The 21389-nt window shown below is 40.7% G+C and overlaps 1 protein-coding gene across 1 annotated transcript in view; it reads left to right on the top strand.

Annotated features, from left to right (window-relative positions):
- Positions 1-21389, top strand: part of LOC135707395 (metastasis-associated protein MTA1-like) — a 270524-nt gene that overhangs the window by 140060 nt on the left and 109075 nt on the right. The gene's annotated exons all lie outside the window — the stretch shown is intronic.

Raw genomic sequence — 21389 nt, 5'->3', positions numbered from 1 at the left:
ATATCACAAGAAATTGCGAGTAGCTGAGTGGAATGGAGATAAGTTAAGCATTGGGTACAGGACCAAGTCTCCCCTGGGTGGTGCCAAAAGATGAGCGCAATAGAATCATCAAGTTGCCATAAGGCACGGAATGAGACTATTGCATGGCTGGGTAGTCAAAGCCTTCCATTCGTTAGTCATTTCAGGTGGATTAGAACAGGTTTAGGTTTAGGGTGGGCGTTGGCCAGATTTGGATTTTTCAGATGTAATCCTGGATAGGACCCTGTCATTGAACGTCGCGTTAAAGTGGAACTTAATGAAGGCCTAAGTACTTTTTCGTAGTTTTTAGTTTTTGGATTTGAAAGATCGTCGGTTACAGTGGCCTGCTTACTGAGCAGAAAAACGCGGTCCCAGGTCCTTACATATCAAAGAGATTTATGGTAAAATCGCTTGTGTATCGTGTATTTTGCGAAACTCGTTGTTGTCGTTGGTTCCGGGTTTGAATGGATACACAAATTTGAGCAACGGTATGTGATATGAGGGGCTCGGTGTCCTTAGAGCAACCGTTTTTGCTTACTGAGCAGAACATCATGAGTCTAATCTCAGGCCCATCCACATTCAAGATTCGCCAATCGTTTTATTTGTTAATATGACTACATGGTAATAACAGCAACTCGGTGATTAAAAAGGTGCTCGTCTGCCTAGTGGCAAACGTTTTTGCTTACTGAGCAGAAGACCGTGGGTTTAGTCCCAAGCTCCTTCGCGTTATAGGATCGTTAGGATATCAATTCAGCTTATCGTTTACCAAAACGAACCCTGCTGCAAACCCAACCCTCTTATCCAACATCCCAGTGATTCCTCGTGGAAGTGCAGAGGTGTTCTCGGCTTCCATCAAAGCGAGTGTCATGTCAACACAATCCTTCCCATTCCTTTCTTGACCTGTGTTCGGGCGCGGCCGGCGCTGGTATTGCCTAATTTAAGATCACCAGTTTTTACACATTGAGGATGATTGCTAGTCCCAAGCATCGTCTATTGGTTCTCTGTGTAATTACAGCTGATCTGGCAGTAACAGAGTAGCAACCGTGGGCGGTCAATCAAGCTCAAGCAAGCTCAAGCTCAAGGTAGTATAGAGTATGGTTGTACTTGTCACACAATAATACTAAAGGAAAAATGGTACAGATTACTTAGTACGTGTTCAAGTTATGATTGGTTGAAATTTTTTGAATACACCACCTTGAAGTTTGTTTGCGAGATTTAAAATGGCCGAATTTTAGCTCAAATGTGAATAACTGGCCATAACAAACAATTCTGCAAAGTTTCATGAAAACCAGAGAAGGTCGCATCAGATCGATTCGTCATTTTGCGTAGAACTGCTCTGTTGTAGTTTAGGGAATATGACTCAGTGATCACATCAGAGATGTTTGGGAGAACTTCAGAGATGTTTAGAAATTATCCGAAAACTTTTTGGAGATGTTTAAGGGCACCTCAGGGAAGTTAAGACCAAATATGGAGAAGGTAAAATATATAACAGAAGTTTAGATGTGTTAAGAATAGTTAAGAGAACTTAAACACATGGTTAGAAAACGTTGATAATCCTTTGAAAACATTTATAAAGATTAGGGAACCTTAGATAAAGTCGTATTTATTTCAGAAATTTTAGGGAATCTTAGAAATGTTCAGGGTACCTAAGAGTTAATCAGAAAACTTAAAAACAAATAAAGACACCTCTGAAAAGCCTTGAAAACATAAAAGTATAGTAGTTGAAGAAACATCATAAAAATGCAAGGCATATAAAGGAAGTATAACGCATTTCTTGTAAATTCAGGAAATCCTGGAGCAGTTCAAGATATTCTTATCTTCCAAATGTATACTGCAAATTAATATCTTTATTCATACAAAGTGGTCCAAAAGCGGGATGTTCTACTAAAAGCTTAAAGCCAGGTCAAATAAAATCTAGACCAACAATTGAAATAGGCGGAACAACCAAACGTAAACAATGGCTTTAAACGCAATTTATCGAAAATCAAGGTACGTTAACGCAATCTAAGCATCTGAAAGAACAAATTTCCATTATTGAATGACATTGTTAGTTTGCGTGAGTGTATTATGATTCTCGAGAAATTTGCGTTTAAAGCCATTGCTTACGTTTGGTTGTTCCGCCTATTTCAATTGTTGGTCTAGAAATAACATTGACATGTGTGAAATTCTGGTCAACTTCTCTCCATTTGTGAATAAATCAATACATTCTTAAAAATTTAGTTTCGGTATCGTTTGAATGAAAAAAAAAATCAATATTATTTAAAATTTCTCGTAACAACCCTGCTCTCCGTTACAAACTGACCATCCCTAAACTTTCTCTATCTCTTCTGCCATGTATGATCCCAGCTCACAAGCACGTTGACCGTCAGCTGGTACCGTCCGTTCGTTCGTCCGGCCAACGACGGGGCACGAAAGCTGCGGAAGAGCAAGTCGCGGTTGCACCAAAGACCTTCCTGATCATCGCTTCTCCCGCTCATACTCCAATTTCACCTTAGTTGGAGGCAGGCAGGCTTCCTAGTTAAAAGCTCGTTATTGCTGCTTCTGCCTTTGGTCGGTTGTTTCGTCCGTGCGTCTCACCATGTCTCCTCTGCGTCGTCGTCGTCATCGGCGTCATCCTCGATTTCGGATAACGGTTATGCAGCGGCAACTTGTTCCCATAAATGTGGGTGTATGCGTACGCGCGTCTACTGGTGTAGTTGTGCGCCGGGGGATGCATTTAGTTTTCAGGCTCGCATAGTGCTTCGTTTCCATGGAAACTCTAATTTAGATAGAAAGGATTTTCGGTGCACTTTTGTTTATAATATGTAGATATTTTCCGCACTATCAGGGTTTGGAGTTGTTTCATGCACGTGGTCACTATTACCACCCACACTACACTGCACAGGAAATGGGCTCGCAGCAGCTGCGGCTGTGAAAATTGAAATGGATTTGCGAAGTCTTTTTGGATACTTATGTGCAAGGTGCGACATTGATTTGGAACGAAGCAAGAAACCAAATCTTACTTCTTTTGTCAGAAAAAAAAAAAACTCTATTATTTACTGAAAACGTACCTTATGTAACAATTTTCCACGTCAATATACTGCCGTCATCCAGCCCTGTGAACTATGAACGTGTCTAACAGATGAAACACCAAAGGGGACCCATGTATTATCAACCTCACTCTGCTATTAATGAAGAGGATGGTTTCTTCTTATTCCTCGTTTCCGAAACCCACAAATTGAGCTTCCACAGCCTACACCGGTCCTACACAGGTAGTACATGTTGTCTGATTCTAATCTGGCAACGGTGCCGGATCTCCATCATCGTTCACCTGCTGCTGCCTGTACCTATAGGATGGCATTGCATTAGAAGCACGTTCGGTTCACATCAGTTTTTTGGGGGGGAAGAATTTACTATGCTCCAACGAATCTATTCTTTAATTAATTATTTGCCTCTCACTTGCATCATACGGTTTCCCCCATATATTCGCATGATGTGTCACCATATCACACAGTTTCGATTTCCGTCAAGAGGTGCATCCTTTGCGTTTCGGTGTGCGTGCTGCGCCGAGGTTCGAACATAGGCGTTTCATTCACGGACTTGTCACGAATGACAAGTGTTGAGCGGAAATTTCCGTTTGTGCATTTTCGCTAAAATTCAATCCTGTAGTTGTTTCGCCACATTATTTGAGATTGCAAAAAATAGTCGCCAGCTTAGGTGATTCAAATATGACAATCACAAGTTTTTCGATTCTTCTAGTCCCTGCAGCCCACCTTCCTTGATTTGTTTTCTGTCGATTTTGTTTTCCGTACTGAGTACCAATGGTACCGACCTGGGAGGGAGATAACACACACGGAATTCATTGTATACTTGTCATGAACATTTGTGCCGTTGATCAAAACAGGCGTAGCAAAATAGCGTGTTTTGCTTTGAGCGTGTAGTGATTGTTTGAGATTGTTCAGTATGCAGTGAGAAGCTGTACTTTTCTGTTTGGTATTTTACTATGCCACTAGATGTTTTGACAAAACCTTGGCTAATGGTATCTTTCAATATTGATTTGTGTGTATTTTGAATGAATTAAAAAGAAACGGTGTTCCATTGAATAAAATAGTTGGAAACGACAGTTTGTCACAAATTACTTTACGCAAGATTTCAATACCGCCTTGTGCATCCTTGTTCAACTGTAAGAAAAGCATCCTCAACTTGCTTGGCCAGTTCGTGACAGCAGCCGTCTGGCTGCATTTAACGTTCCATTTTTCGCTCTTCGCGACTCTCCCGCAGGAACCGATGTCAGGGAGGCAGCTCCCAAACCTGGACCCTACCTATCGACCCATCAATTCATAGACCGGGGACCAATAGCTTTACTTGCCTTCAGTGATCCTCAGTGATCAGAGAGTTTATGCATTGTCAGGGAACAACCAGCATCCTAGTCCTCCTTATCCACCCCCTCCCTGACTTTTGGGAAATGAAGTTTCCCGTAGTCAACGGGAGAAATTTGGGAAGTCAGGGGATCCACAAATTCACCCGCAGTTGGTTCCAAATCGGGATTTTGAATGAAATAACGAATTTGGAAATTTCGACCCATCTCATCAGCAGTTAGCAGCTAGACAAGTAGTTACCAAGGAGCTGCCAGTGTTCATTGGGGATCCAGTAGATTGGCCGCTTTTCATAAGCAGCTATCAACATTCGACAGAGATTTGTGGTTACTCGAATGCAGAAAACCGTCCGCGATTGCAACGTAGCCTCCGAAGTTCTGCCAAGGATGCAGTTAGCAGCTTTTTACTCAATCCGTCAACAGTGCCGCAGATTATTTCAACCTTACAACAGTTGTATGGACGACCGGAACAAATCGTCAATAACATGATTGCGAAGGTTCGCAAAATATCTGCAAACAAGCTCTGTTCCCGATGCCTCACGTCACATGCACGTTGGCCTTACAAAGGAGAGGTTTGTGGGATCAACGATTGCCCGAAGCGACATCACCGTTTGCTACATTTTGAACCAACAGCGGAGCCGAAATCAACCAGTCCTGCTGGAAGTACAAAACTGGCCTGCTCTAGAAGCATGACTATGACTATGAGTTTCAAGACAGCAGGTCTATGGCCGAACGACGCTTCGAATGTCTTGAAAAACGTTTGGCGCGGAATCCAGACCTGTACGACAGCGTCCGTCGACAAATATTCGACTTCAAATCCAAAGACTACATACACGAAGCAACGGAGGAGGAACTCGAAGAATTCGACCTACGACGAACATGGTTTATGCTGATTGGAGTGGTCGTCAACGAGAAGAAACCGGGCAAAGTAAGAGTAATCTGGGATGCAGGCGTATCGTTCAACTCAATGCTGCTTAAAGGACCGGATCTTTTGACGCCGTTACTGTCAGTCATGTTTCCGTACCGGGAACGCCAAGTTGCCGTAGCAGCAGACGTCAAGGAGATGTTTCTACAAATGTTGATCATAAAACAGGACCGCAGCGCTTTGCTGTTTCCCTACAGGGACTCTCCCGAGTTACCGTTGACCATCATGGTCTCTAATGTGGCAATATTCGGAGCGGCCTGTTCTCCATCGCACTCGCAGTACATTAGGAACATGAACGCATCAGAGCATGAACTGGAGCTACCTAGAGGAGCAGCAGTAGTGAAGAAGAGACACTATGTGGATAACTACGTGGACAGTTTCGATACAGCGGAAGAAGCGTTCGAAGTGGCTAAGGAAGTTATCGAGGTACACAGGCGCGCGAGATGCCGTATCCGCAACTGGATGTCAAGCGACAGAACCGTACTTTATAATTAAGGAGAGGAGAACCTGAAGCAATCGAAAGTCATGTTGCCGGATAAGCTAGATTCGAGCGCGTGCTGGGAATGGCGTGGTTGCAAGAAAAGGATGTCTTCGTATTCTCGTTGCAGTTTTGTGAGAAAGTGACAGACCTGGTAGACGGTACTACGATTCCCACAAAACGGGGGATGTTGCGACTCGTTAGGAGTATTTTTGACCCTTTAGGATTGGTGGCATCATTTGTAATCCACAGAAAAATCCTAATTCAAGAAGTATGGCGGACGGACAAAAATTGGGACGACAAGATACCAATGGAGATCGCTACGCGCTGGATAGATTGGATAGCGGTACTCAAGAAGATTGAAGGGACTGCGTATTCTCCGTTGCTATTTTCCGAACAACAATCCAGACAGCTTCAAATCTCTTGAACTTCACGTGTTTGGGACGCTAGCGAATAGGCTTTCTCAGCGGTTGGATAATTCCGTATAATAGACAACGGTCAGATCAGAGTCGCTTTAGTGTCGTCGAAGACGAAAAAGGCACCACTTCGAGGAATTTCGATACCACGTCTGGAATTGATGGCAGCGTTGCGGACGCTTTCGAAGGACTATTGAGCAAAATCGTTCGTTGAATATACGGAAAACTTGCTTTTGGAGTGACTCATCAACCGTCTGTTCGTGGATCAAATGGGTTGTTCGACGATATCGCCAGTTCTTTGCCTTCCGGTTCAACGAAATACTGAACCTGTCGAGCGTTGACGAATGGCAGTGGATTTCAACTAAGGTGAATGTGGCTGACGGGGCCACCAAGTGGGGAAAAGGTCCCGCTTGTGATGTTGACAGTCGCTGGTTACAGGGACCTGACATCCTATACAACGTTGAAACAGAATGGACGAAGGTTCTAGAATAAGGCACAGAGGAAAGTGACAAGGAATTACGGGAGGCGTTCGTGTGCAGCCATCTAGTCAGACAACCGGTGATAGATGCTGATAGATTTTCGAAGTTCGAACGACTGTTGCGCTCTACAGCATATGTTCACCATTTCGTTGATAGTTTGCATCCAGCCAAAAGTAGATCAACGGATACTGTTGGGATTAGTAGTGTGGATTTGCAGAAGGAAGAAAGAACGTTGTGGTCGAGTGCGCAATCTGAGGCACTTCCGGACGAAGTGACGATCTCTAAAAGAATCGAGAAGGAAGTAATACACGTGGAATGCAATTAGGAACATCAAGCCATCTTGTGAAGCGGTGTCTATTCGCTGACGAGTACGGAGTGTTACGAGTAGGCAGTCGGGCTGCAGAAGCGCAGGTTCTATCTTACGATGCGAAGTTTCCCATCATCCTACCTAGAAACCATCGCATTACGGCGTTGTTATTGGACTACTATCACCGGAAATATGGTCACGCAAATGACGAAACCATAGTCAACGAGCTGCGTCAGAAGTTTTATGTGCCTCGGCTGCGAGTGGAGATACGATTAGCCGATACGCTGCATGTGGTGCCGCATACACAAAGCGATACCCGTTACACCGAAAACCAGCGGTACGCTTGGAACCCTTTGTACGTTCCTTCACCTATGTGGGCGTAGATCTCTTCGGCCCATATTTGGTGAAAGTTTGAAGAAGCGCGGTGAAACGATGGGTCTGCCTGTTCATCTGCCTAACTATTAGGGCCATTTACCTGGAGGTAGTTGCCAGTCTGTCTACCGATGCGTGCAAGAAGGCAATAAGGAGATTCATAGCACGACGGGGCTCCCCTCTGATAATTTACCCCGACAATTGTTCGAATTTTGTGGGAGCAAGCAGGGAGCTCATGGATGAAATCAACAAGATTAATACCGAACTAGGCAGCACTTCTTCGAACGTCCACACACAGTGGAGGTTCAACCCTCCAGCCGCTCCTCACATGGGGGGCTGTTGGTTCACGCCGTTAAATCAGCATTAGGATCGGCTCCGGTAGTGCGCAAGCTGGATGACGAGTCTTTCACTACGGTATTGGCAGAAACCGAAAGTATGGTCAATTCCAGACCACTTACATTCGTTCCTCTAGCCGGCGCCGGTGGTGAAGTGGCAAGCGTGACTGCTTTCTAACACCCCAATGGGTCTGGGTTCAATCCCAGCCGAGGTCGGTGGGATTTTTCTGAGCATACAAATCTCTGGTCACGTCTTCCTTCGGAAGGGAAGTAAAGCCGTTGGTCCCGGCCCATGTGTGTTGTGAATGGGTGCGATATCCTACGCAGGTGTTGAAGCTGCCTTCCTGCACATTCGGTTGCCGTCAATGGATGCCAATCGATGCCCGTCGGTGATTGGCACTAGATTGCGGAACAGAGACCGATGTTAAATAAAGGAAAAGAAACATTCGTTCCTCTAGAAACTGCCCACCATGAATCATTGACTTCCAATCATGTTTTGCTCCTGAGCTCAAATGGTGTGCGAGAAGCGGAGAAGTTCCCGACCGATGCAGGAATGGCGTTGAGGAAATAGTTGGATCAAGGAAGAAGATCTTGTGCTCGTGGCTGACGAGAACGTTAGGAATCGGTGGTTACGAGGACGAGTAATTCGGACAATTCCGGGAAAGGATGAAGTGACTCATCGAGCGGAATTGCAAACATCTGGAGGGACACAGAAGAGACCTGACGAAATTGGATGTGCTGGACGTGGCAAGTTCTGGTGACGCCCAACCGGAAGTTATGGTGACACGGGTGAGAGAATGTTCGCCGAAACAGCCCCTCGTACTGAATACCGCAAACGGTACCTAATGCTCGACACACTACATCCAGCGGTTGGTCCGGGAAGCGCGAACCGTAAAATGGGATGACGGGAGAAACTGGGATGAAAAATAACAATAGCTTATCACTTATCAACAATCAGCACTATAACAGTATTTTGCTATTAAACTTTATACAAAGGTTAGGAATCAAAACTAACGAAGAACTCTGTTGTCAAATAGATGAGATAAATAGTACGGAGACTGAATTGTTTAAGCTGATTACCACCCAACCGTGGGTTAGTGATTACTGCTCTAAGAATTCCCACTCTATCGCAACAGAGTAAAACAAACATAAAATGTTGATTTTCTCCGAACCCCCCGTGACGCTGAGAAAACGCTAATAAAGGGTGATACGGTCAAAATTTGGTCAATATCAACTTGACGTATTTCTTTCAATTTTGTATTTAAAAAACCTGAACACCCCTCATTTTGAAGGTGTGTGTGTGTAGAATGTTGCTCCTATTTTGATTTTGAAATTCACTCTTCAGTTGTCAAAATGCCGTCCAAGCAAGAAGAGCAGCGTATCAAAATTTTGCTCGCGCATCGCGAAAATCCGAGCTACTCGCACGCAAAGTTGGCAAAATCGCTAAAAGTTGCCAAATCAACCGTTACAAATGTAATTAAAGTGTTTGGAGAACGTTTGTCGACAGCCAGGAAGTCTGGATCGGGGGGAAATCGAAAACCGGAAGCCGCTGAGACGACAAAGAGAGTTGCCGGTAGTTTCAAGCGAAACCCTAACCTCTCTCTCCGAGATGCCGCAAATAAGCTGGGTGTATCGTCTACAACCGTGCATCGAGCCAAAAAACGAGCCGGACTATCGACTTACAAGAAGGTAGTGACTCCAAATCGCGATGATAAACAAAATACGACGGCCAAAGCGCGATCCCGGAGGCTGTACACGACGATGCTGACGAAGTTTGACTGCGCGGTAATGGACGACGAAACCTACGTCAAAGCCGACTACAAGCAACTTCCGGGACAGGAGTTTTATACGGCAAAAGGAAGGGGAAAGGTAGCAGATGTTTTCAAGCACATGAAACTGTCAAAGTTCGCAAAGAAATATCTGGTTTGGCAAGCCATCTGTACCTGTGGCTTGAAAAGCAGCATTTTCATAGCTTCCGGGACTGTCAACCAAGAAATTTACGTGAAAGAGTGTTTGAATAAACGTCTGCTGCCTTTCCTGAAGAAACACGGTTGTTCCGTACTGTTTTGGCCGGATTTGGCATCTTGCCATTACGGTAAAAAGGCCATGGAATGGTACGCCGCCAACAACGTGCAGGTGGTTCCCAAGGACAAGAACCCTCCCAACACGCCAGAGCTCCGCCCAATTGAGAAATACTGGGCTATTGTCAAGCGGAACCTAAAGAAGACCAAAAAAACTGCTAAGGGCGAGCAGCAGTTCAAGGCAAACTGGCTTTCTGCGGCGAAGAAGGTGGACAAGGTGGCTGTACAAAATCTGATGGCAGGGGTCAAGCGTAAGGCCCGGCAATTCGGATTTGGAAAAGCGGAAGCCTAACTGAATATTTTTCCTGAATTTTATACTAATTGAACTTGAAAAAGAAATTTAATTTGATTTTTTAAATAAACGATTTCACCGATTTACACGCGTTTTCCCTTGACCAAATTTTGACCGTATCACCCTTTAAAAGTGCAAACGCTGCTTAGATTGACGAGAATACGTAAATACGTAAATTCCCCTATTTTTTAAAATCAATAAAAAGAAAAAAAATATATAGAATTAGAAGTTCTCTGCATAAACTTTTCACCAAATTTTATGGCATTACTTCAGCTTAAAAAAAAAATATATAAATCGAAGAGGGGGGGGGGGGAGGTGGTTTAGAAAATTAACGTTTTATGTTTTTTTTTAGTATACATTTACTGAGTTTTTTCTTTCAGTGTATTTTTTAACTAACATTTAATTACCTGCAACTTTTTCTCAGATGTCATTGTGATCAGATCAATCGTTTTCATTTTATGATTATTTGAAAAAAAAAATATTATCATATTTTTGAATTCATCTTTTTCAAAAGTCACTCTTGAAAAAAATATTTTTTTAATGAAAAATGCAAACAGTGGTAGCAGCGAACATGTCATGTCCAACCGGTTTGCGTTTTGGGCTGGAAATTCTCTATAGACAAGCCTTCAATTTTCAGTGCAGAAACAATTTCAAAATCCATGAAAACAATGCATGCTGTCTTAATGATGACCAATTTTTGAAAACAATATGACCCAATTCATCAAATGATCCTTTCGGTTCAATAGCATTTAGGTGTTTTGCTTAAATTTATTTAATATCGCGTAACCAGAAAATTTACAAAATTCCGGGAAAAAACTGCGAAATTGCTAATTGGTATTCTTTGGTTACCATGCCTTACAATTCTCTTCAGAATTACGTAAGAATTTTCCTTGAAGATTTCTTCACGCACTCCTTTTGAAATCTTCTTAAATTACCTGAGAAATTTAGAACTTCCTTTCTTCTCCAAAGAAATCCCTCCAAATTGATCTGACAATTTCTTAGGACTTCCATCTCAGAATAATTTTGAAATTCTGATCAGAACTTCTCCTTCCAAAATTATGTTGGAATCCTACTCAGTATTTTTATTTTTAAATCAACACAGGCATAACATTTTATAACGGCACAAAAGCATTTGTAAACAAACTTTCTAAGGCCCTTTACACGCGAACCAAGGTACGCCCACGCAAACCAATACCACTTTCGGAAAGGTGATAGTTGCCCCTATCCGATGTTGTTGTTGGTTTGCGTGGGCGTACTTTGGTTCGCGTGTAAAGGGCCTTAGAAAGTTTGTTTACGAATGCTTTTGTGCCGTTATCAAATGTTATGCCTGAACACTTCGATTTCTTTTAAATTTTACTTAAAATTCCAGGGTTTCTTCTCAAATTGATGTTTCAAAGTATCCCAAAAAACATATCCGAAAATTTTATTTTTTGAACGCCTCTGTATCGGAAATATCCGGGCAATCAAAAGATGTGCAGACCCATTTTGACCTATTTTTTCATTCTATACTGAACATAAGTAGGTACCTAGATATATAAAACATTTCTATCGATTGATGATGGGTCATTCGACCGAAAGTGATTACGCCGAATGCCATTAGGCCAAATAGACAGTTGTTCTTACAAACATAAAAAATATGTATGGACCGTAGACAATGTGTGAGTTGAATTAAATATTTTATATGGCGAATAAGAGCAGTAGTTAACAGTCCAGTAAACTATCCTACTAACGAACATTTAACAAATAAAATAAGAATAAGAACATTTGACCAAGCACACCGCTGATCATCAAGGTTTCTACATAGAATCCGAGCACCGAATAAAATGCACCATACATCGCCATACGCATATCAACGAGAGTGCATCAACTCTAACCGGATAGCAATGGGTCCTGGTAATTCGGCGAAAGGGATGGTGTAGTGAAGTGCGCGCTCCTGTTCCGAATACGCACTATCCGAACGACCCGGTCGGTGGTGCGGTGGCCGGTGGTCCTAGTCAGGTGCAAAGTAAACCAAGCAGAGATACAAGAGTCCTGATGTATGTACGCCTACATATGCAGCACAGTGCAGAGTGGAAACTTTTTCAAACGAAAAAAAGGGAATCCTTTTCATTCGAAATTATTTTGTTTATTGTGTGTAGAGTGTGTGTGTGTGTACTACGCTCTAGCTGCCTGGATATTCCCTGGGATGCAATCCCTGCATGGTCGATCGCCTGGCCTTCGTTATCTCCTACCCAGAGTCAACGTCTCGTTCACGCATGTGAAAAGACTGCAGCCACCGTCATCCTCCCACCGCCAAACTAGAACTTTCGATAGTGCGTCAGCACCACCAGAAGAGCCGTCGTGTCGTGCATGTATAATTCGGAAATTCTCATCTCGTCGGCATATGTTTATATATATAATATAGAAGCATTGAGAGTAGCAGAACATTGCGGTAGTCAGCAACGGTGTAGGGTGTTGTGGGTGGTGATGGTGGTGGTGGTGGGTAAAACATATAAGCATATCGGAAACCTGATGTGAAACGCCGAAAGCGAATTGTGGTGTGTGCATTTTCCTCTTACGCCGGTGCATGTCGGCGAGACACCCATAGCTGGTTATCATCATCGTACCCACCGCTATATCGCTCGACGATGCTGCACGACGATGACGACGACGACGACGACGGTGTTTGACTCTTTCCGTTCACCGAACGACCTGATCGGGTTTGCATAGTGTGGGGTCTTTGGGGAGATAGAAGTTTCGGTGCTCTACTAGAGAACGGTTTCCTGGCAAAACAGCAAATGAAAGGTTTCTTCCGTGTGCATTCTTTGTGGGTCATCAGACGATACGATGAGATTCGATTGTTTCGATAATCATGTGCTGAAAGTTACTGTTTGCTGTTGATGCGTTGTTTTCGAATTCCGGAATTGGTGCCGGATCGATCAACAAGTATATTACAGTCTTATTTACATTCTCTTCCACCGTTAATGGCATCAGTATTGTAAACAGTCAGCCCCGTAACGTGGGTAGATCACCATTTCGTGGTATGTTACGAGATGTAAGATCTACCACCGATTCCTAGTCTTGACTACTTCAAACTAGGGGAACAGGATTTTTCAGTAGTCAAAGGAACACATCTTAGTCCTTGTTACTTTTTATGCCTTGTTGATAGTGAAAAGACTCGGCTTTGTCCACCGAGGATGATCTTGAAACAAGGAAAAAATGAGTTAGTTAGTCTTTATCTATGTGATTCCTAATCTTCTATTCGTTGTTCCCTAGTTTGAAGTGGTTAAGAATAGGGTTCTGATGAATGGTCATTATCGGTGTCATTCCTTAATTTTGTTGCTAAGAAATCCAATTTTTGGAAAAAAAACTCGATGAGAAATGTAAAAACAAACGTAAATAATCCTTTAAAAACCCGCAGAAAAGCAATGGCAAACAAAAACGAAAATTGATAATTATATTTTGCAGATTGAAAATTGAAAAAATTATAATAATGAATGTAAATTTCAAGTTGAACTATAACACTCAAAAAAATTATAAAAGCAATTGAAACGTGGTTGCTACTCCGTGATTAATTGGAATCAGTTAAATTGAACATTGAATCAATTGAACTGCCGGATTGGCCGACCAACCTCGATATAACGTAACAGTCACCTTTGACTTCCATCGCCGATTTCTCGCGAACGATCATTCAAACAAGCACAGTAATAACACTAACGGACAGATGAGATAATACCCCATCTATTGGTAATATTAATTTGTATGATTCAATTGTTATTAGGGAGATATTGACGATGGAAGTCAGAAAGTGACAGTTACGTTATCTCGAGGTATACCTGTATTAAATATCAATAATGGTTTCGGTTACGTCTTTACAATTACAAGGCTGGTAGCGAGTCACTTTTTAGTGACTTGGTTAATTTTTTCAAGCCAGTCACTAAAAAAGTCTCCTCTTTTTAGGCCAAGTCACTAATGTCACTTTTTCTTGTAATCAGTCACTATTTTCAACTTTTTTTTAGCGTGAATTTATTTCAAGATTGATCATACTTTGCTTTGTGATGTTTAACCGTCTTTCTATATCTACCGGGTGTCTACTCATTTTTCTAAATAAAATTACCTGTGTTTTCCAAGTAAGTAAGTCCAAGATCTAAAAATATGCAATGTCTTGAAGTTTTGTATTCTATGTACAAGTTCAAGATATTGAAAATTTTCTTAATTCCAGAATTAAGGAAAATATATATGATTTATTTCAAGATCGTTATTAACTTTATGAAAGATTAGAGATCTTCATTGCAATACTATTAACTTCACAACAATCGTAGGAACTTTAAAAAAGTTCTGAAGAATGAAAGGAAATGCTGAGAATTAAACAAACTGTGGAAACATAAGGGAAGTTAACACGCTGTATATATGGGGAACTTACCGGGAGCTTTAAGAACCTCAAAGCGAAAATTTTTGGAACTTTTTTTTTAAATTCCTAGAATTTCAATGAACTTCACAGGTTTCAAGCGAACCTGAGTAATATAGAAAACTTGAGGGATATTGTGCATTTTTTGTAAGAAGTTCTAATCACCTCAGAAAAGCTAGATCTAGAGATCTTAAGGAAATTTCAGATGTTAAGAGCAGTTCCCGTAGCTTTAGTCTAGACTTTTGGAGCAGTTTAAAGATCTATAATCACAAATTTAGACAAATTCAGGATAGTTCCATGATGTGCTGAAAAAAATCGAGAACCCTTAAGATGTTCCGGCCGGCGCCGGTGGTGCAGTGGTAAGCGTGACTGCTTTCTAACACCCCAATGGGTCTGGGTTCAATCCCAGCCGAGGGCGGTGGGATTTTTCTGAGGCATAAAAATCTCTGGTCACGTCTTCCTTCGGAAGGGAAGTAAAGCCGTTGGTCCCGGCCCATGTATGTTGTGAATGGGTGCGATATCCTACGCAGGTGTGGTAGCTGCCTTCCTGCACATTCGGTTGCCGTCAATGGATGGCAATCGATGTCCGTCGGTGATTGGCACTAGATTGCGGAACAGAGACCGACGTTAAATAAACGAAAAGAAGAAGAAGAAGAAGAAGATGTTCCGAGAATTTCAGGGAAGTACAGAGACCTTCAGAGGATTTATGAAAACTTCAGTAATATTTCAGGAACTTGACAGAAGTCCAGAGAATTTCTGGGAAATTCAAAGGTGTTTACGGGAAATCCATTTATTTCGGAGCAGAACCGAGATCTTCAATAGAATAGCTTCAGGGAAGCTTCAAGAACATAAAGACAGATCATAGAATCAAAGAGCAGTTCAAATAATTTCTAGGAAATTGTAGAAACCTTAAAGAAGTTTTGAGAAACTCGGGGAATTTCCGGAAACTTCAGCAAAGCTCTGAGAGAATTTCTGGAACGTGATAAAAATTATATGAACATCCGGAAAACGTGAGAGTATTTTAAGTGTGTTATATCATGGAAATTTCTAGAACTCAAAAAAAAATCTAAATATAGTTGTTAAGAGAACATCAAGGAGTTCCGTGGAACTATGGGGTATTCCAAGAATTTTATGATTGATCCGAAAACGTCAGAAGTATATCAGAAAATTCGCCGGATTATGAAACAAATTAAGATAAATTCGTCCAGGGAAAATTGGTGAGCGTTTATAATGGTTATGGTACTTAAGGAAAATTGTCCAAACTTCGAGGCAAATCAATTAATTTCAGTAAAATAGCGGATTCTTAAAAATACTCATAAATTCAGAGCAGTCTAGAGAACTTTTAAGAAATTTTATTACTCGTTTTTTGCACTTTTAATAACACCAGGAAAGTCTAGACTATTGAAGAAGTTTTAAATTAGTGTCGATAATGTAAGGCAAGCTTCATGAACTCAAGAAAAATGTCGAGAATTACATTATTTCGTTCTAATTCCATGAAAATTGCGGGACACAAAAGTTCCAGAAATTTAGAAAAACTTCGGAAACTTTACAGAAGGACAGTGGTCTTCAGAAACATTACTTCATAGAAATCTATGGAGCTTCAGAAGAGATCCGCAAACTTCAGGAATTTTTATGAAAGTTAGCAAAATACGGGATCAGAGTAGGCTGTGCGTGTGATCGAACCTGACGTTTGTTTTTTTCCGTGAAGTTTTTTTTTTATCTATAATCGGTTGCTGATCCGGCCAAACCAGGCCCAGGAGACAATTTCTAGTTCCTCAATCCCTATTATTTGCCGCTGAGAAGCTGTTCCGAAGCCAAGTGGAACCTCCACGAGGCGTCCCATCATTAGTTACATCATTCGTTGAGTCGCAGCGTTGAACCTGGCTATTGGCCACGAAAAGGCTTGCCAATTATTTGCCGCTGAAAAGCTGTTCAGAAGCCAAGTAGAACCTCCAAGAGGCGTCCCATCATTCGTTGAGTCACAGCGTTGAACCTGACTATTGGCCACGATCAAAAATCAACTACATAGATCATTTGTTTATCTCAAATCGACGGAAGACATTCCGCGCAACTACCATAAACCGGACTAGTTCATGTTGATCTTCGTCAAGCTTTGTCTACAATTTGAACTGCTACATCAACACATGTCAGGCAGCATTCAGGTTCAATTGGCTAAACTTGGTGAGTTCGTTCCATTTAGTAAATTTTTATTTTTTCAAACCAGTAAGATTGGGAGATCACCTTTTTGTGGTGCGTTACTGGTATAAGATCTACCGCCGAACCCTAGTCGTGACAACTTCAAAATAGGGAATCAGGATTTTCCAGTAATCAAAGGATTAGATTTTAGTGCTTGTTACTTTTTATGACTTGATAATAGTGACAAGACTCGGGTAGTGACCACCGCGCCTTTATGCATTTCTATATTGTATGTTTCAAATATAAAATATTGTTTATGCTCATAGATTTCACATAATACTTTTCCCTTTGTCCCCTTTGTCCTTCTTCTTTTCCTTTCCCTCTTCTCTTTTCAGAAAGCGAGTAATGGCGCTATAGCCATAAGCCATAAAAGGTTAGGACAAGAGTTAGTGCTCATGTCCCAACCGTCAGAAGAAAATTAGGCATCACTTAACCTTTCTAGCTTTGATGCTTCCAACAACCAATATAATTATCAACATCGGAACGTACGGTACGAGATGTCCACGTTTCATCCATTTATTGGATTCTGAAGTATCTTGTTTAAATCTTCGATTTAAACAGGCCCGATGTTTTCTGAATCATCTTGCCCTTAAATGCTGCACAGTAGGCCTGGCCGTTTTGATAAGTGTGACGCATCTTTGATGTGAAACATATAGGTGAATTATGGCTTCGGCACCCATTGACTGTTTTCGGCAACCGAAATTGAAACGTTAATTTCACTGTATTTTCCCATCAAAACTCTTCGCTGAATGTATTAAGCCGATTCCTTACCTTTTCAGCTTCAATCTGATTACATTTTTACGACTGTGCAATCCTGTTATGCCATATATTTCTTCAAATGAAATATACACACTACAAAATACGGCTGATTTCAAGTTGCCGATAATAGAACAGCTGGTTAACACGCAGTTCAAATGGAAAGGGTGCCGAAGAAAAAGAGACTGCCGACAATAGTCACACTCACCTGCGAAGTTTGGAGCGTTGTAAAAACATGTTTAACTCGTTTTGATCAATTCTGTCGATTGGAATTGGTAGAACAGCAAGCAGCAGATAAATGTCAACAAACAAACCTGTCATGTATGTGTGTGACGCTGAGAAATCGCTAATAGAAGTTCGGACGCTGCTTAGATTGACGAGAATACGTAAATTCCCCTATCAAATAGACAAGAAAAATTATGGAGGCATATCCATCATTTTCCAGGATGCTTTCAAGAACTGGCTGTGTTGGTGTTAGATTAGATTAGATTAGATTAGATTAGATTAGATTAGATTATATTATATTATATTAGATTAGATTAGAAGTTAGCAAAATACGGGATCATTTGAAAAAGGTTTAGTAAGCTCCGAAAATTGGAGGAATTTCAGTGGGAGGTCAGTTCCATAAGTTTCAGAAAATTAGTGGAAAATTTAAAGCAGTTCCCAAATTTTCAGAGAGACGTTAAAAGGTTATTTGAGGTCTTCGAATTAGTTCGGAAGATCACTGAAGCTTCCAACATTTTTAGGACGATTCAATTATGTTCAGCACAGTACAACAAGCTTCATGAGAACTGCAAAAACTTTAGAGAAGTTTTGAGATGTTCAGAAAAGAACAGAGCACCTCAGAGCAGTTCCGTCAACATTAGAGAAGTCACATTAATTTAAACAAGTTTAGAGAACTTCAGCGAATTGTTAAACATTTAAATGATCGTTAGAAAAATTTAGGAAACTTTAGGAAGCCATATAAAGAAGTTCGGAATTTGATGCGAAGTATTGTGAACATCAGGCTAGTTTCTCAAACAACAAAAGAACTTCAAGGTAGTTTCATTAAATTGAGAACTTTCAAGTGGTTCTGATGACCTCAAAATAGTCCACGGATATTTTCATTGAAATATTATTCAAATTCTCTATGAAGCTATCAGCAGAATTAATTTTTTTTGTTAGTTTTCATCGGAATTACCTTGAAATTCTCCACAAAAAGAAACCCTTTGGAAAGATTCTCCGAGTGTTCATTGCATTCATTTCAGATTTCCTTTTGAATCTCACTCCTTCCCTTGGAATTCTACTCGCAATGAAAGTCTCCTAACAATTTATTGGCATTTTTCCTCACAAATTCCTTAGAGTTCTTGTCATTATTTGTTTGGCAAATTCTCCTGAATTCATTTTCCGAATTCGTTTAAAGATGTTTTAGAGTTATTCTCAGATTTTATTGCAATCCGCCTTTTAGCATGTTAAAAAAATCTAAGCGCTAATGCTCTGGATTCGTTTTCTCCCTCAAACTTTATGAAATCATCCCCAGAATGCCCTAAGAATTTTCCTCTGAATTTCAGGAATTTGACTCCAGATTCTTGAAAATTTCTTGAAGTATTATAGAGTTAAGTCCAGAACTAGCTCAAAATTAAAATTTCTAGGAAATATGTAAAACAAAAAAAAAAACATCTCAAGCCTCTGTGTTTTTTTTTTTAATTTTTACTGAATATTAATCCACTGTGGATCGATAAAGTTCAAAGTGTGAATGAGAATAACGAGAAAAATTAAATGCTTGTATTTTAAAATTCGTTCTTTTCTTTAAAATATCCTTAGTAAGAAAATTATTAATTTTTCTCAGAGACCTCCAGGTATTTTAAGATAGAATAAAAATTCTCTGAGGGTTCCTAATACCGTGGGTCTGGCCATAAATTTTCTATTGAATCTTTTGCTTTAGCGGCGCCGGTGGTGTAGTGGTAAGCGTGATAACATCTCACCCCAGCAGGCCTGGGTTCAATTCCAGTCGGCGCAGCCGGGATGTTCTGAGGCATAACATCTCTGATCACGCCTTCCTTCGGGGAAGTAAAGCCGTTGGTCCCCGGTTCATGAGTTGATGGGTCAATAGGTAGGGTCCAGGTGTGGGAGCTGCCTTCCTGGCGTCGGTAGCATTGGTGCTCAGCACGGAAAACAAGATCGACGGAAAACAAATCCAGGAAAAAAAAAAGAATCTTTCGCTTTAAAGGTATATATATATATCGTACATAAGTGTTTATGAGATGCTAATTGAATAAGTTCATTTATTTGGTCTCTTTTTAGTCTCTATTTTTACAACTATAAGTCACTATTTGGTCACTTATGTCTTCAACATGGTCACTAAAATCACTATTTTTGACATCACTAATCGCTACCAGCCCTGCAATTAGCTAAAAATGGGGAAGCAATATAAATAAACTTCGATAACAGAAAACAGGGTAGCCAGCGAACTGGGAAATCCGGAAAATATCTGGGAATTGAAAAAGAAGCCGGGAAAAACCCGGGACTTCGACGGGAGAACCGGGAAAAATAAAAAAAAAACATTAAAATATGGTCTTAGCCATGCAGATTTCAACATTATAAGCTTATATGTTGCTTTTCCAAAAGGTTTAATATCAACCTATACAAAATCAACAAGCAAATTCCGATCAGAATAATCATGGGATTCTTCTTAAACTCACAAGAAAATACCCTTGGAACTCTTCTAGTACCTTGGAATTCTCTTCGGAATTCCCTTAATACTTCCCTAAGCATTTTCTCGAAATATTTCACACTCCTTTAATATTATCCTGAGATTTCAAGTCCTTTGGAAATATTCTGAAATTAAAAAAAAAAACTCCTCGGAATCCTCCACAGTATGCCTTTAATATTATTCTAAGAATTCAATTCCTTTGAAAATATTTAATCAAAACTTCTCTCGGGAAGGGTGAAGAGAGTTTCCTAGTCTAGTCTAGTATATTCAACAATACCAGACTAGTAAGCTTTCGTCAGGAATCCTCCTGAGATTATTTCTTTGGAAATTATTCTCAGAATACCCTTTAAATTCTGTTAATAATTATCTCTGAATTCTCACCAAAATTCTCTTGGAATTATTCCTAAAATTCACTTGCATTCTCACCACGATCCCCATAAAATTCTACTCAGAATAGTCTAGGATTCTCCTTAATGTTCTTTTCACAACTCCCATGGAATTATTCTATGAAATTCATTTCATTCAGAACTTCTTTTTTCCAGAAATTCCTTGAAATTCATCTTAGAATTCCTTAGGATATTATCCCAGAATGCTTGAAATCGTGGTCAGAGTCAAAACGTCCCCTTATGATGTTTACCAGAATTTTGTAGTTAAAGGGTGTATTCGTGGAAATTGACACACACACACATAAACAGCTGTTACATTTTAAGGGAATGTAATACTATATATAAAGGGTGTCCCACATCAAATTGCACCACGAAAAAAAAAAACGCTGTAGAAAATTACCCATTGGGTATTTTCTCTTGAAAATTTGGGTAGAAGTAGTTTAAAGTGTATTGTTTACACTGTATTTTTATCGCTGTCAGTTTCTCGAACGTTGGAAAAAATGGCGTCACCCGAGAAGCAACGTCGCGAATTTATTGTCCTCAAGCACCTGGAAAATCCTCAACTCTCTCATCGGGACATCGGAAAACAGCTCGGAATCGTGCAGTCAACGGTGCGTCGTGTGATTAAACGTTACTACGAAACTCTGAGCATCGAACAGAAGGAGAAATGCGGTCAGAATGGATGTTCCATTAGTGATCAGGATCACAAGCGTGTCGTGAACTTCCCTGGGCATCAAGTATGATTGTACTCACTCCACATTTGAGGATCACCTCCAGTTGACTTACGCACTGGACTGAAAGATTCATAATTATTATTAGCTGGCCCATAATTGTGCGATAACTGTAATACGGATGTCTATTGGATAAAACATCGTATGGATCAACGAGTTATTTCTTAATATATGAACCGAGCAA

The sequence above is a fragment of the Ochlerotatus camptorhynchus genome, unplaced genomic scaffold (genome assembly GCF_037179485.1).
Source record: "Ochlerotatus camptorhynchus isolate MF236.1 unplaced genomic scaffold, CSIRO-AGI_Acam_v1.1 ptg000024l, whole genome shotgun sequence".
Classification (NCBI taxonomy): domain Eukaryota; kingdom Metazoa; phylum Arthropoda; class Insecta; order Diptera; family Culicidae; genus Ochlerotatus; species Ochlerotatus camptorhynchus.
Note: the sequence above shows the minus strand (reverse complement) of the source record. Positions and strands in the feature narration are given on the sequence as shown.